Source organism: Plectrocnemia conspersa, unplaced genomic scaffold (assembly GCF_051122295.1).
Source record: "Plectrocnemia conspersa isolate PC_06_02 unplaced genomic scaffold, ASM5112229v1 ptg000001l, whole genome shotgun sequence".
Classification (NCBI taxonomy): domain Eukaryota; kingdom Metazoa; phylum Arthropoda; class Insecta; order Trichoptera; family Polycentropodidae; genus Plectrocnemia; species Plectrocnemia conspersa.
The window spans coordinates 4,575,001-4,590,869 of NW_028277165.1; the positions used below are offsets into that span (position 1 = coordinate 4,575,001).

General features: G+C 32.5%; 1 protein-coding gene across 1 annotated transcript in view; it reads right to left on the reverse strand.

Moving 5' to 3' along the window:
• The window catches only part of LOC148238520 (GAS2-like protein pickled eggs), a 161,264-nt gene that overhangs the window by 95,258 nt on the left and 50,137 nt on the right, over positions 1-15,869 (reverse strand). The gene's annotated exons all lie outside the window — the stretch shown is intronic.

The following is a 15,869-nucleotide window of genomic DNA, read 5'->3' on the forward strand; positions in this document are numbered from 1 at the left end:
TTAACGAGGCCAAAACCAAATATGTACATGAGCATCAAAGAGTGGATGCGACAAATTCACATACCTAGGAGCAATCTTAAACAAAACAATATTAAAAATGAACTTAAAGCACGGTTTCTTGCTAGTAATAAATGCTTTGATAGTTAACACATACTGAGGTCTAGGATACTAGAAAAAAGATACAATCTTTAGCTATATATATTTATTGTAAGACCAGACATCAAAAATAATCTGTCTAAAGTTTACAATCGAATATTCAATTATTCGAATTATTTGCCTGATTTTAACCCTTTGACCGCTGGTGACACATAGATAAATCAAAAAAATCGATAGTATGCATTGGGCACCTAAAAATGTCATGAACCTTTGAGCCTTGTAATATTTTTTTTTGTTTAAGTTAAGGTTGAAAAACATTTAAATGTATTGAAATAATATTTAAATAACTAATAGCACAAATAGGTGCTCCCCCACATATTAGTATTTTTTGAAAAATCGCACAGAAATATCAGCCGCAGTGAAAGGGTTAAACTATATAAATATTCTATAGAATATTCGTTTATACTATCTCGAATAAAATTTAAAATAAAACAATTTGTGTACTTAAGCAACACGTGTAGTCGTTTTTCTCTCTCAATATATCAGAGCGACTAGTGCCGCTCTAAAATTTATGATCCTTTATGCACCTATATTATGTTTCAAAATGAGACGCTTATTCTAAACAAACAAAAAATGCTTTAACGCCTTCGAAAAACATTTGTGAATAGAATGTTTATCGGCGGTTCCTACTACGACCGAAATTCGCAGAATTCGTTCCTTGAACGAAACAAAATGTTTAAAAGGCACACTTTTTAAAGCTTATATTAAGAACAGGTGAGTTTTTATTTCAATTTTTAAGACACAGATTTTATTTCAAACGGGTAATTTATTTCTAATTATTTAATTTATATGCAAATCCACACAAAACAAACGCCGATATAATTATTAGGTATTGTATATATGTATGTACTGTAAATTCGATAAAATTATGTATGTATATAAAATGTTCCATTAATTTTGCTGAATTTCACAGGCAATTAATTGATTTTTTGCACTAATTGATTAAATAAAAAAAAAGGAATATTCGAATTTTTTATTCTATATTCGAATAAAATATTCCTGGCAAAGAGAACAAGCTCACGTTAGTCGAACGGAAAATATTTGGACCCACAAGGTTGGATGACCAGATGACCACAGAACGCAGAATAATATTAGTCTAAAGACCACACTTTTCCGTGGTACAGCATCCTTTTAATAATGTAACCTACTCACTAGATTATTCCAAATCTGAAGAAGGTAGAGATTGGTTCCGATACGCCCCTTGTTGCCCTCTTTTATTATCCCATAGATCATGTAAAGCACTTTCTTTCTAAAATGTCAAGTGAGCGCTCGTCAGCATTGATAAGGGTTCAAAAGCTATTGGCACCCTCGAAAGTATACTTGTGTATATGCATGCTAAGATTTAAATATATCAAATAATCCGTTTGATTCAAATGTCGATGGATTAAAATTGCAAGTAATGTTATTGATTATGTTCATATCAGACAATCGAACAAAAGAGTTGAAGTAGCCGCCGACCACACAAAATGTATATATATCTCTCGCAATGTTTTATAACGCAAATTATTAATTATTGCGCGTTTCTCGCCTTGTGCAACACTGTCTGTGTGCCATATTGCGATTCGGTCCAATCGAATTGATGGAGACTGGAGAGTGAATTGCGTTCGCTTAGATTTCGATCGACATATCGACGAATTAAATTATCATTATTGATTTTGAAACACGGCTGAACCCATATTAGAACCGAATTTTGGCAAGTTCATCGCACTTTTGATTCTTTGGGATACCCGCGACGCCCACGAGTGTACCTTTGTGTTTTTTTTTATTCTGTTAATTCACTTCGTTAAACTTATGCAATTCTCTCAGAGTCAATGGTATGATATTACGGTGTTTGTGCATTGTAAACGTCTATCGGAATAAATTACGTGCGAAGAAGGTATGTTTATATCGAATGGATAAATGAAGGTTTGGCTTGAAATGTTATACGACGATAGATTGATTTATTATATAATTATAGCATACATATGCATGTAATACATACACGAGATAAACTTTTGTTTTTATTTGAGCTTGTTCCAAGTAAGAAAGGATTTGCCAAGTTTCTCTACGTTTTTGGCAGCAAATTTTCATACATTTTCTACTTACTCTGAAAACGAAAGTGTCGGTTCATTAATTCATGAATATTTTTGAGAAAGTATCAGAATTAATCTGGAATCGACTGAAATTAAATTCGATGTTTGGGATAAGGAAATAAAATGAACCAATTATTATTATTAATAATTGGTTAATAAATAATTGAATTACTATATATTTGATAAAAAAATATGTATTATATACAAAATATTTAATATGGATTCAATGAACTTACAAAAGCAATCCATAAAAAATATTTTAAAAAAATTCATAAGGCTGTTTAAAATTACATAAATAAATATGTATTACGTTATACGTATCATATAATATCTTAACCCACCAACCCCTCTTTAATTAACTCGGTTACTGTTAGCGATTATCACTTTATAACTGCCACTTAAAGACATGATATATGGGAGTAATATATTATTATATAATTCAACGCCCTTTACGCCAGAAACATTTAAGCGTTTAACCCAAACCCAACTACCCTAAACAATACGGTTAAATAATAAAAAAAAATACGACCCAGGCATATTACCAATTATAGCACGCTTATAAATCATACGTAAACACTCATTTCCCTTTTGCTCGTGCATCCTTCGCATAACGATGTCTACCTCATTGTGCTGCAACATCCTAATTGCGTCACAATGGCAGTAAGTAGACCGAACGCCTTTCAGACAATACCGTGACATCCCAGTTAAAGAATTGGTTTTGAAAGCATCTAGCAACATCGACTAATCTGAAGATCCCGTCGCTCTTTTTTGCTTTCGCAATAATGGCAGTCATAGTAAAGATTGATTCATCAGCTACCTGATATTTTAATAATTACGATACGTGTAGATAAGTTGAAGATGAGGGTTTGCGTGGTTCGCTTTAAATACCACGCTACGTTGAAAGTTTAAAGTAGGTTTTCACTACAGATTGAATCTTTGATAAGCTCGCATTAATTTGTCTTTTATTATGACGAGAACTTAATTCTACTGGAATTTTAGAGGGTCTATGCAAGTATTTGAGGGGTTACATCGTATCGTTTATTTAATAAGTCACGCGACTCTCGGCTCAATGTGGGGTTCACTATTTAAGTCGTATATTCTTTGCAAATCACTAGAATTATAGTGATTTTTATTATAATAAATTGCTGGGCTTATCAATTAAACAACTCAGTCATGAAAAATACAATTTAGCACGTGATAAAGCCTTTTAACCGTCTACGAAAAAAATATTTTTTTTCGTTAAAATTGGACATCACCGTGGGAAACCTTTTAACAGCTCAAGTCACGAAGTACACGCTATAAATCAGAGTATTAAAATATTTGTCTCCTTTGTAAAATATAACACGTATATTTATTTACCCTCATAATGGCTGTTCGATTTATGTTTTTTTTTTGACAAAAAAAAAATCTAAATAGAAATATCAATACTGATTAGAAATAATAATTGGTCAGTATGTACATATATTACAGTAAATACGTGTATTTTTCAGTGAAGTTACATTTTTACTAGTATAAATATGTTTCAATGAAAATATTTGCGAAAACGTATCTATCGTATTTTTTACTAGCAAAAATAAAATTTGTGTGTCCGTCTACGTTAAGGTCACTTAAATGACACATTTTGACGCAATAAAATGAAATATCAACTCGTTTGAACAAATGCTTATTCAACAATTGCGTAACTTAACAGACATTCCAATAACCACGCTCATTAAGCGCTCGTAATGACTTGAAAATGTGCATTAAAAATGTAATAAACAATGCGTCTACCTGCATAAAAACCACCATTGTGATTTACCTCTTTGCATTAACGACCTTCAGATTGTATTAATAATGTAAATTTCACTTATTCAAGGCGTAAACATATTTCGTTGGTCGAATATACAGGCAATAACAATTGACCAGTCGTTTTTGCATTTTTTTGTAATTCACCAGAGACGTCTCGAATCAAGAATATAAAAGATTTGACACTTTGTCACTCAGCAGACAATCGAGTGATTCGATACTAGAAGGCCAGAGACGATCAAAGACACGCATCGAGAGCAAAACAACTGTACTTGGACGGAAACACGAAAGACCTCAGTGGATCATCTTGAGGACATCATTTCTCTACTAGCGTATTCAGACTATGTTTCGATTTTAGTAAATTTTACGAATTAACTAAATGTCTGTAAAAAAATTAGCTGATTCACATTTATGATTAAATCATTATGTTTTTCAAACCCAGAAAGTCATAACCAATGTATGGGAAGTGATTAAAAAATAGGGGTGCGGAAATTTTTTCATCTTTAAAGCAGAACCGTCGCAAGACCACCGACTTGGCGATCACCCCGAGGCGAAACGAGTGGTAACTTCCACGGTACGGATGAAGTCGTTATATTCATAATACACACGTTTCGCTCAGCGGCGGTGGTTCGAAGCTCGTCGGCCGCAGGGTTCGAGTCCGCCCACTACCCGTAGCCCCAAACCCGTTCCGTTGGGATGGTGGGATAGGAAAAAAGGTAACGAGATCGAAACGGTGGGCGACGAGCTGACCAACGGCCGATCGCCAGATTAGCAAAATAGGATATAAAGAAAAAATAATGGGTTTTCGGAGGATTTTCCGGAAGTCCCGGCAGCAAGCTCAGCGAATTTTCCGGACGGGGATTCGACGTGGGAGATTAATGAATAGCGACAAGCCGTCAAAGCCTAAATTGCTGAACTAAATGTCACACGTACATAAATACGATTTAGGATCTGAAAGTAATGATTCAAAAACTTAACCATAGCAGATTTTTGGGAAAGTTATATGTAACAAATTTCTAATTTAAAATATAATATTTGTATTTAGGGATTAATTGTATCATAGCGTTAGTATAAAATCCATTGCATTATCGATGAAACACTTTTTTAAGTTTCTAAGGGGCAGTGGCAACAATCTGTCATTGCTCAGTCGCGATCGCGTCCCTCATTCTTGCCCTTCGCAATCAATACATCAGCACTTAAAAACGCTCCTCTAGTATATTTTATTAACTAAGCTCCTAATTTACAAAAAAAACTATGTACATACAAATAATACATATGTCAATTATATTATTAAACATAAAAAATATATTTCTCAATTTAACCATTTAAACGTCAGTGACTCACCGGCGAGTCACATGCTGAATTTTTTTTAACAAATTATTATTTAAAATTCTTTATTTTATTATTAAATATTATTGTACTAGCTTCATTTATCAGTACACTAAGTATTGTATATTTATTTTTAGATAAAGATACTGACGCGTGATGAGAAATAACAGGTGACTGGCTTTTAAAGGGTTAAAACCTTCCTGAATCGAATTAAAATCACATCTAAGAATGTTCCCTCGGTTATATAAAAATATAGATTAAGACATAACCCTTCAAATTAACAGCTCTGATACCTTAATATAGGCGTTCGACTTTGAACCCTTGATCTGTATCCGCATTAGTTATGTTCGCTCAACTTAGTTCATACCTGTTCTAAAATTAATCTCACAGTTTTACCTGACGTGAAAAATAAAATATACACACATACATAACTAAAACAAAAAGGGTTTCAAAGTGAGATTGAGCTCAACGAAATCGTTAGTGAAATTAATATTAGTTTCGGCTTTCGGTCATTAACGTTAAACGTTAATGTTAACAACGTAATAATGGGTGAGTGCAAATCGTTTGTAATCGGCAATTACGTGCCGAGTTGTACATAGTACATACAAAGTTATATAAAGGTAACTAAACAACTAACGGGCATCTTAAGAGCAAATGGTAAACAATGATAGAAAAGCAAACAAATAGTCTGTGCGTGTGAAAGCCTTTCTTATATTAATTAAAACAACATTTTTTGTGTAATCTACGTGTCTGATAAAAAACATGTTTAAACAGCGCTATCTAAAGCGCTATCTTATATTTTTTTAATGCATCAAGACAACGTCAGATTACAAATATGTCATATAAATACCATTGTTGTGTTAGAAACGATTATTATATTTTTTTAAGTATCATTTCATCACAATATATTAATAAAATAAATCATAGGTTATTGATCAATATACAATTAATTGAACTGTCGCCAATTTAACGAGTCATAGCAACATTTCTGTCGATGCATGAACAAAAAAAATATTTGCCGATAAGCAATAACACAAACAATAGATTTGCAATGAATTGAACTTAAATATTTAGTGTAAAAATCAATATACAAATTGTGAAAAACGCACTCGATAAATAAAATATGGTGCATTAAAAAATATACTAAATATTCCCTTTCTCCTAAAAAAACTCGAAATATTTTATTTGCTTATAAATTATATTATATTACATTTACTAATTTATATTTTTATCATACCTTGTTTCATATTTTTATTATACTTTAGTTATATATTTATGCTCTCTGGTTGTTCTAAGAATATATTACTAGCTGCGCACAATATATTAATATGCATTGGCATATAGCCATAAAGTCCTGCACATATACTAGAAGAATAGAATTGGAATAAGACAGTGGCTTATGCCTGAAAGATTTAGGTTCAAAATCTATTTCAATTTGTATCGTATCTAAGAGATCAGAAGATGGAATTTAAAAAATGACCGAGATGTGAGAGAAGGCTATATCTTTAAAACAATATATTTTGAGTGAATAAAATCAAAAATAAACATTGTAATGTGATTTTTTTGTTTTATTAAAAAAAGATATTCATTTCAGGACTACCTAATATGTGTAAATATAATTTATAAAACATTTAGTCAACGGATTACTTAATGTGGTGTTTTTTATATGATGTAATAAACAATTTATTTCACTAATTTTGTATTTTTATGCTTGCACTACACTGGCCAAGGTCTCAGATTTCCGAGTAGCGGCCACACTGCCACAAATTTCATATGCCGTCCGGAAGGCGGGTGTAAATGATGTACGCACGGCTGCTGCTGTCATGTACAACTGGCATATTTGCGCGCGATCGAAAAATGTGCCAAATAATCGCAATTTTTAAATTGTCATATTATTAAAATTACGCTACTGATAATTATAAAAGTTTGTGTAGGCACTCACCAATACAATATCAGTGAAAACTTTTCGGTCGTAAATATTCAATTTACGCAAAATCTTTGTCGGCTTTTGCAAAATGCCATAAGGCATAAAAATGATACTTCAGAATACGAACACTACATCTGTGACTATCCTAGAATTTGTCGCCATCGATTCTAAATAAGAATTCGTTATGGTGTTGCATTTATATAAACCGATCTAGGAAAATACATAAGGATATTCGAAACGATTTTTTTAAAGAAAATCAAGTACGACTAATTATTTTTTAATTATTTAATTTTATATGAAAAAAAGTGATTGTTTAGACAACAGTGCGATCAGTGCTATAACTAAAGGGCTCTCCCATAAATAACACGCAAGGATTCTCCGGTGCATTGAATGAATATTTTTTCGTTACGAAACGGTAACGGGAAACAATATATCACCGGAAGACAAATACCACCTTAATGTCGCAATATTACCGCTACACATACATAATTCAACCTCGAAAATATCCACCAAGCAAATGCTACAAGCAAAAGCCCTGGATACTGAGGATAAGGCAGGCACTCGAAGAGACTAGCTGACGCCCGTCCACCCTCAGATAGCATACGGTCATGGAGGCTAACATCCTGAGAGGGACATCATCATATAAGCACGGCAACAGAGAGGGATCAATCTCCGCTATGCTGTCGATGCCACACCAACCAGATCTACCACAGACATCATCCCTACGCCAATTTCTCCACCACCGCTCAAAGAATAACGATCACGCCAATCATATTCTGTCACAATATGTAATATAATCTAATAAAATTCTCTTCCTACGTCTTACTGGCTGCGAAGTCACACCCCTTAGAGTTACCAAACCTTAAAAATCCAAACGTTTATTCATGCCAACATAAAAATACATAATTAATTTCACTGTCATCCATAATAAATACTAGTATGTACATATATTTGTGTGTTTAATATACAATAGAATCAATTCTATACTAAACCAAATATTCGCTGACATTAGAGATTTTTTTTTCTTTTGTACTATATATGTATGTACATACAGAACTACATAAAAAATAGTTTATTTAATGATAAAAAAATAATTGATATTCAAGCAATATTTAACTATACAAATTTGACCTTTCAAATACATATTCTCTAATACAAATGACCTTCTATAAAAAAAGCAGTTATTATAGATTATTTTGACCCTAAATACCAACTACCGTCATTATTGACATTTTTACAGTATTTACCATTTTTTAACCATACAATGTGCCCATACTACTTGACATAAATAAATAAAAAACAATTAATAAAAATAAACCATTTAGACGACCTTCGACGACATGTATTATCGCCGAAGCATTACTTCAACATAATTGCTCGATCTTTCGAAGGACATTCGTATTATTGCCCAATGTTTTTTCCCTCGTTATTCCGCCGAAGACTGACAATTAGCCGCTTTAATGACATCTTATCGAGGAATAATAAGCGTAAACGTCGGCGGGTTAATTGAAAATTAACACGATCTTCATCACGTACGCAAGTCATGTATTGACGAGATCGTTAGCGCTGGATTTTAGTTACTTTTTACTTATTTTTTTCGCGACATGCCAAAATGTGAACCACTGTAGAGTCAGCGAGAGCAATTTTACCAAACGACAATCCGGTTAAACTCTGGTCGAATTAAAAAAAACGACGGTTAATAACATTAACTAGACGCTAACACGATATAGAAACATTTGCGGTGTAAAATATTACAAAAAATGCAATTGCAGTGAGCGGAAGAATTATTTAACGACGGATGGTGCAAAAAATTCTATTGTTAATACCGAGTCAATGTTTTATAGTTACATTATATAACAATGTATTATTAAACATATGTTTTAACCATATGTAGAAAGCGAAAAATATATTCCTTAATAGATTAAATTAATAAAAAAATTAAATAACCGTTTTTTTTTATTATAAAACCACAACTTATATTTATCTGAGAAACTAAGAAAATCTTTTTTGAACTTATTACAATTGTTACACCATCGAGCTTTCTTAAATAAATTGTTCAAGATATTTTGAGACAGAATCAATCGCTTATTGAACCATAAATATTGAATGGAATAGCTCTAAGAAAGTACCGATATTTTACAACGGAAATTAAGAAAAAATTGCAATATTTACAATGAAGCAATATTTGAAAGAATGACCGAATAGTCAAAAAAACATATCATATTACTAACATTTGCCAACAAATTACGATACTTTTTACAAGGATTTGAAAATCCTCCAATTAACAAATAAATATACATTCAAGGTTAATTACAATATTTTATTATGTATACCTTGTATATTAAAAAACGTTGATCTTATCAAAAAAATGATTAATGGCTAACCCTAGTCGGCGCTATTTATTAATTGCAATCGATTAATTATAGAATCATTATATTAAACGCTAATGATACGGTTTATTAATTATTCTACTCGCACCATGCAATTAAAATTACTATAAATATACAGTATACAATATTAACCATAATTCTACTGTACTTTTTATAATCTAATATTATATTCAGGCCTGCGTTAAGCTTTAAGCTTTAAATTTATATTTTAAAAGCTTAAATAATATATTATATATTATGAACCGCGTAGTAGACAAATATATATATTATGAATCATTTAAGAATTAATTACATTATATTTATTCTAGTCACATTACATATTCGGTAGGAACGTGATTCAATCGATTTTTAATTTATGTTACATTCGTACAATCGTGTTTCTTTACATACTACATACACGTACTACCTAGATATAATGATCCATTTTTACAGGTGGGCGTTTTGGAATCAGAATTAATTCTTCTCGTTCGAGTTCCGCTACGTTAACACAGATCGATTCACAGCCATCAAGGCTCTGCTTGATTTTAGTATACAGTGGATACTAGTATATCTATATGTGTGTTTATTGTCTGACTTTATTCGCTCCTTCTCAATGTGGGTTGACTGATGAGGGTTTTTTTCTCACCGGCTCACCGAAAGGTCAGAGAAAATCGATATAAATTATTTATAATGCGCCTTCCTTGTACGGGTCAAAATTGAGCTTGGGATATTATTGCTTATTTTTTTATATAAACGCATAGTATAATAAGTGTTTTCAATATTTATACAGAGGGTCCGAGATATTTATGGCTCAAGGGATTCGAAAGTCCCGGAGCAATTTATACATGCAAACAATACGATGTTTTGTGTGCTCAAAATTTAATGCGATCCATTGTTGGATTCGTTTAATAAAGGGTTGGTTGGTGAGCGGGGTGAAACATTATCGGATATTATTTTTAAGGCTATCGATCGCTCATTTGCATGTTATAAACATTAATGTCAAAATATTAAAGCGGGGAGCATTATAAATGACTTTTTGCGGTTCCAAAATTATTTAGACGGATAATGAAAGGCGAGCTTAAAGGTAGCTCGTGCTTTTGATATACTTTCATTGTAATGATCAACTTTATCTGATATTTAAATAAAAAAAATTGGGCTTTTGTATTCATATAGTACGGTATTTTTGTTAATATTTTTTTTTAAATATTTCTTAATGCCAATCGCTTAATTTCTTTATTGCTTGCACTAACTCATTTTATGCTATACCAAAAAAAAATTTTTCACTCGTACCGATTCACCGCGTCCCATAGAAAAAAATTCTTATTCGCACCAACTCACAAAATACTCGCCAGCACCGACCATACCGAGTGCCAGAGCTGCATTTTCACTCGCTCCACCGACCTTACCGCGTATAAACATTCACCAGTCACTTCTCTCCTAGTTTAATTTAAAAATTATAAATTGCTAAGAGGAGAGTACTGTAGGATCCGATTTATTTGATTGTCAAAGAGCTCGCTAGTAGCACACTGACAACACAGAATGAGAAAAAGCATCACTATACTTTTTACAGTGGTAGTACGACGACCGGAAGCACCTCGTCTGCCGATCTCATCTCGTTTTTTTATTCCATGTGAAAATTAGCTATATTACGCTAAATAAATGTGGCGACCACGCACAGATGTCCACGTTTGAAAGAGTCATTTTCTCAAAGCTTGCGTTAATTTACTGTGAAACAATACAAAAAGGATGAGATCACACACAAAGAAAATCACATATTCAAATCACAATATTCTTCATCATTGTGAGAATATTTCGCGAAACGGTCACAAGCAGACATTTGAAGAGGCGGGATGTGTGTAAACGCACATATCCCGCCGCCAGCTTCTCCACCACCACTCGGAGAAAACATTTCGCCATTTATAGCGTATCGCAACATATGTAAATATAATGTAATAACTAAGCGTCTCATGGCTACAAAGTCACACCCTCAGGGTTCCCAAACCCTAGCACATTTTTTGCGCATGAGGGCATTTTTAATAAATTTTTGATTCCAATCAACATTCAAACTAAATGGCCATATTTTTAGGAACTTAGGCAAGAATACGATTGGGCAGTTGTAATGCGAAATTATTTTTCTTTACATCTACATTCAAATCATAAAATTCTGTATTCAGCTTAATATTTTTTGGGCCATACGACACTGAAATTAAATTTTCCGCTAAAGAATCGACCAAAAACCAGTACATCTATGTATAAAATGATTAAGTGACACATTTTTTTAATAACATTGGCAATTAAAAAGATATTTTAAAAACTCATATTAAAAATATAAATTCATAACTCATTAATTTAACTACTGTCATAAAATTTCATTAGAATTTATAAGCCAAAAACAATGCCACTACTTCAACTCCCAAATAATTATTTACATATATAAAGAAAAAAGCGAATTTAGTTGCACAGCATATTACAGCTGGTTGCTGATTAACCCTATAATTGCCGAAGTCTGATACATTGGTTTTTGCTAATTTATATTATCGATTCGATATTATCGTTGTAAAAATCATCGGATTTATTTGTATTAGATTATAGAATATTTGTGTTAGCATAAAATAGCATTTTTTCATATATATATATATATATATATATTTTATTAGATAATACATCGATATTAAAATAGTAATTTTAAGAACCTCGGCAATCAAAGGGTTAAATATTTCACAAATTGATTATGAAATAAAAAATATTTTTTTTAATAAATTTTATGCAACATAAAAAGATCAATCATAATACACAATAGTTGGGAATGTTCACAAGTATGAATATAAATGATTTTCTTTGTTTTTAGTGCTTACGCTTCCGCGTATTTTCCTATAACGAAATAAATAAATTCTTTTTTACGTTGACATCTGTCACGCGTTTCTCAAAACACTATTTTTCTATATCACCATACGAGAAATGGGGCGAAAACGAAGTTTTATGGAAGCGATCTTTTTCAATTTAGCTTACACTGAATTTATCGAGTGCCTCTTTCCGCTGCTGATTTTGAAGGGTGCGAAAACGTCGATTTATACAAGAGTCAACGGTTCGAATAAGGGCGTCCCAAAAAAAGTTAACACAATGAAGGTTACTTAGCGTGTTATAATTAAAATCGTCATAGTGACCCACATACTTCTCAGCGTTTATCTTCCTAAATGGAAAAATCGCATTATGCGCCGTATTACAAAAGCAGAACAGAAGCGTTTATTTAATTAAGCTTTTCGCTTTTTTAATTGAATTTTTATTCGTATGCGAGTTTTTTCCTCTCTTCTCTGTCTATATGTATATATGCAGGACATAAGGCATTCATCAGGCAGTGTATTTTTTTTTGGCACCGATCTTTCGACATAATTGCCATCCTCGCGGGCATGCCACGAATTTTTGTGCATTTTTATTGTTTTGCAATTAAACGGCGATCAAGGACCATAACGGAGAAGGGGCCGGGTGTTTCAATTAAATTTTATTGCGTGGCGGTCGTTTTATTTATTGCTCTAGATCAATTTTTATATAAAGGCAATTATCGACACTAATGCGGTGTCGCCTTTTTTTGATTCGACATGGGCGGTGGGTACATACATTTTACGCCACACTTAAATTATAGAGCAATGTGCTCAAAATAATCCTGCATAAAAAATATACTATAAATCATAGTAAAAATCGCCACTAATTTTAAAACATTCGGTAAATTTAAGAATGAGTTTCTTGACTTTCCGATAGCAAGATCTTTCGGTAACTGTTTCATAAATATCCCTCTAAACACTTCTTGTCATTGTTAATCAAAATCATTGATCATTGAATTCCTATAAAAACTAATATTTTCATTAATTTACTTTTTTAATGAATTCTTTAGTGAAAACGATCGACCATTTCTGACCATTCATAAAACCATTGTTATAAACAAAAATAATATGATGACTGATTTCAGTACCAATTCTCCTTTCACGCAAAAGAAACAAATCTCAAACAATAACTAACATAATTTTTTTCGACAGATGCCTAATATAATATATATACCACGTCACATATGCCTAAGCAGAAACGACGAAATATTTTCAATGAAGCACTAGAACCACATGAAGATATAAAATTTAAAAAACGTACACTTAACATAAATATAATATATAAAGTTTCAATATTTTCATTTGAAACGAGCGCTAAACTTCTAGAGACCTGTTTCTTTTATAAAAAAATGCTCTTTATTCTGTTGAAAGACAACATGAATATGAATTAAATGAATTATACAATTGCATTCAAAATTAATGAAAATATAGTAAAATTACAAATAAACAAGCTACTTCAAGTATCATGTATTGACAATTTGCGATCCTAAATGAGATAACGACGTATCTATGAATCACTTTAACTGATATATAACTTGTTCCTAATAAATATAAAAATCCGGGTTTATGATTTCACAGATAGGTTTCCCCGGATGCCTTTGAAGCTGCGTTCCTTAAAGAGTCAGCTTCCCACGACACGCCCCACTAAGACTGCAGCCTTCAAAACAGCTAGAGTAAGGACGCCAGCGTTCTTTTGTGGACCACCGTCCAAGATATGTCTGAATACTCATATAGCGTGCTTTATAAACTGTTTCCCTAGTGACGTAAATTTAGTGTATAATCAGTTTTTAATTAATAAACGTGTTTCGTTCAAATATTAAAAACGCTTGAAATGCATCTGCACTTGGGATTTCGTAAAGTATATTCATATGTTTCAAAATATAGCTACTATAATCTCAGTATAGCGAAGCTCACGGGACCGAAGAAAAAATTCGTTATATTGAATGTAAGGAAGATGTTATATTTTTTTATATTTTTAATTACAATATTACTACAGCGTCAAAATTGACAGATCGTTTTTGTTCATTTTTAAAGATACTGCAATCAACACAATAAAATTTGTTAAAAAAATGGGTTGGCGAAATATCTTGAATGTCACTTATACGAACTGAATTCGGAGAAATATTGTGTCAAGTTGTACGTCATTCTTTAATTCGGATCAAAATATTTCGTTATACTGAGATCATTTTTAGTCAAAATGAAAACATTTTGTTTGAAATTTTTTCGGGAACAAATTGAAGATTCGTTACCAAAAAAATTCATTGAAAAATCTTCATTGCTATTTTTTTATTAAGAAGTCACAATTTAATATTTGAAGAACTAAATTGGATGCTTAGGAGAAAATGCACTCTCGTCATTATTAAAAAATCACAAACTGTGTCACCACACACTTGAAACCTCTTTCAGTTGAGAGACTCGTGACCCACATAATAACAATGGCTCCAGAGATTCACAGGCATTCTTCTACCAAAAAAATCGCAATCCAGAGCCGAACAGGAGAAGAGGAGACGAAGGTAGTAGGGACATGACAAACAAAAACACCATCGATCGTATCCATTTCATTGACCGAGCCATATATGGCCGGCGTTGGGCAACCTTCGAGACGTACCTACTCGCGGTCCCTTACAATGGTTTGTTGTAAACCTTGCCGTGGGATTCCGGGCATGCCGCAAAATTAGCGATTAATTACGGCCAATTTCGAATCCATTATCGACGGAACGGGTTCCATATCTGGCTCCAAAGGGACCTCAGATAAAAAAAACATTTAGATCGAATAAATCCAACGGTTTATTTCCGGTAGCGGAGGTTGTTTATAGCTTAATTATCGAGTAATTTGAGATAGTTTAAGTACTGACAAATGGACGACTCGGAAGTTGCCTAACTATTAATTTAACATTTTTATCACGTTTCGGCTATACTGCGCATTAATCGACAATGCCCAAAAGAGCTATGGCACGATACATAAATATAGGCACATGTCACGACAATGACAATTACTACAATATAAATATAATGCAACCGAATAAATTGTGAGCACAAACCACAGTAAAAAGGTAATACGTTCAACGAGTTATGGACATCGTGCACCATCTTAAGATTGTTTGTCGATGCGTCGCCAATGATAAAATTTAACTGCTTCACGTCGATCGTGACCTTTGCGGCTGTTACGACACATTTCAATAACTCTTTTAGAAACACCGAGTATACTAAAGAATGGGTATAACGTGACGGTTATCCACTCTGCATTAATTGATTTTAAATGTACTTTTTCGCATATCTCGATCGACTCCAAATCAGTTGATTTCGTCTTCGGTCGTGTAACAACCTCAAATCAAACATAAAAAAAATAATA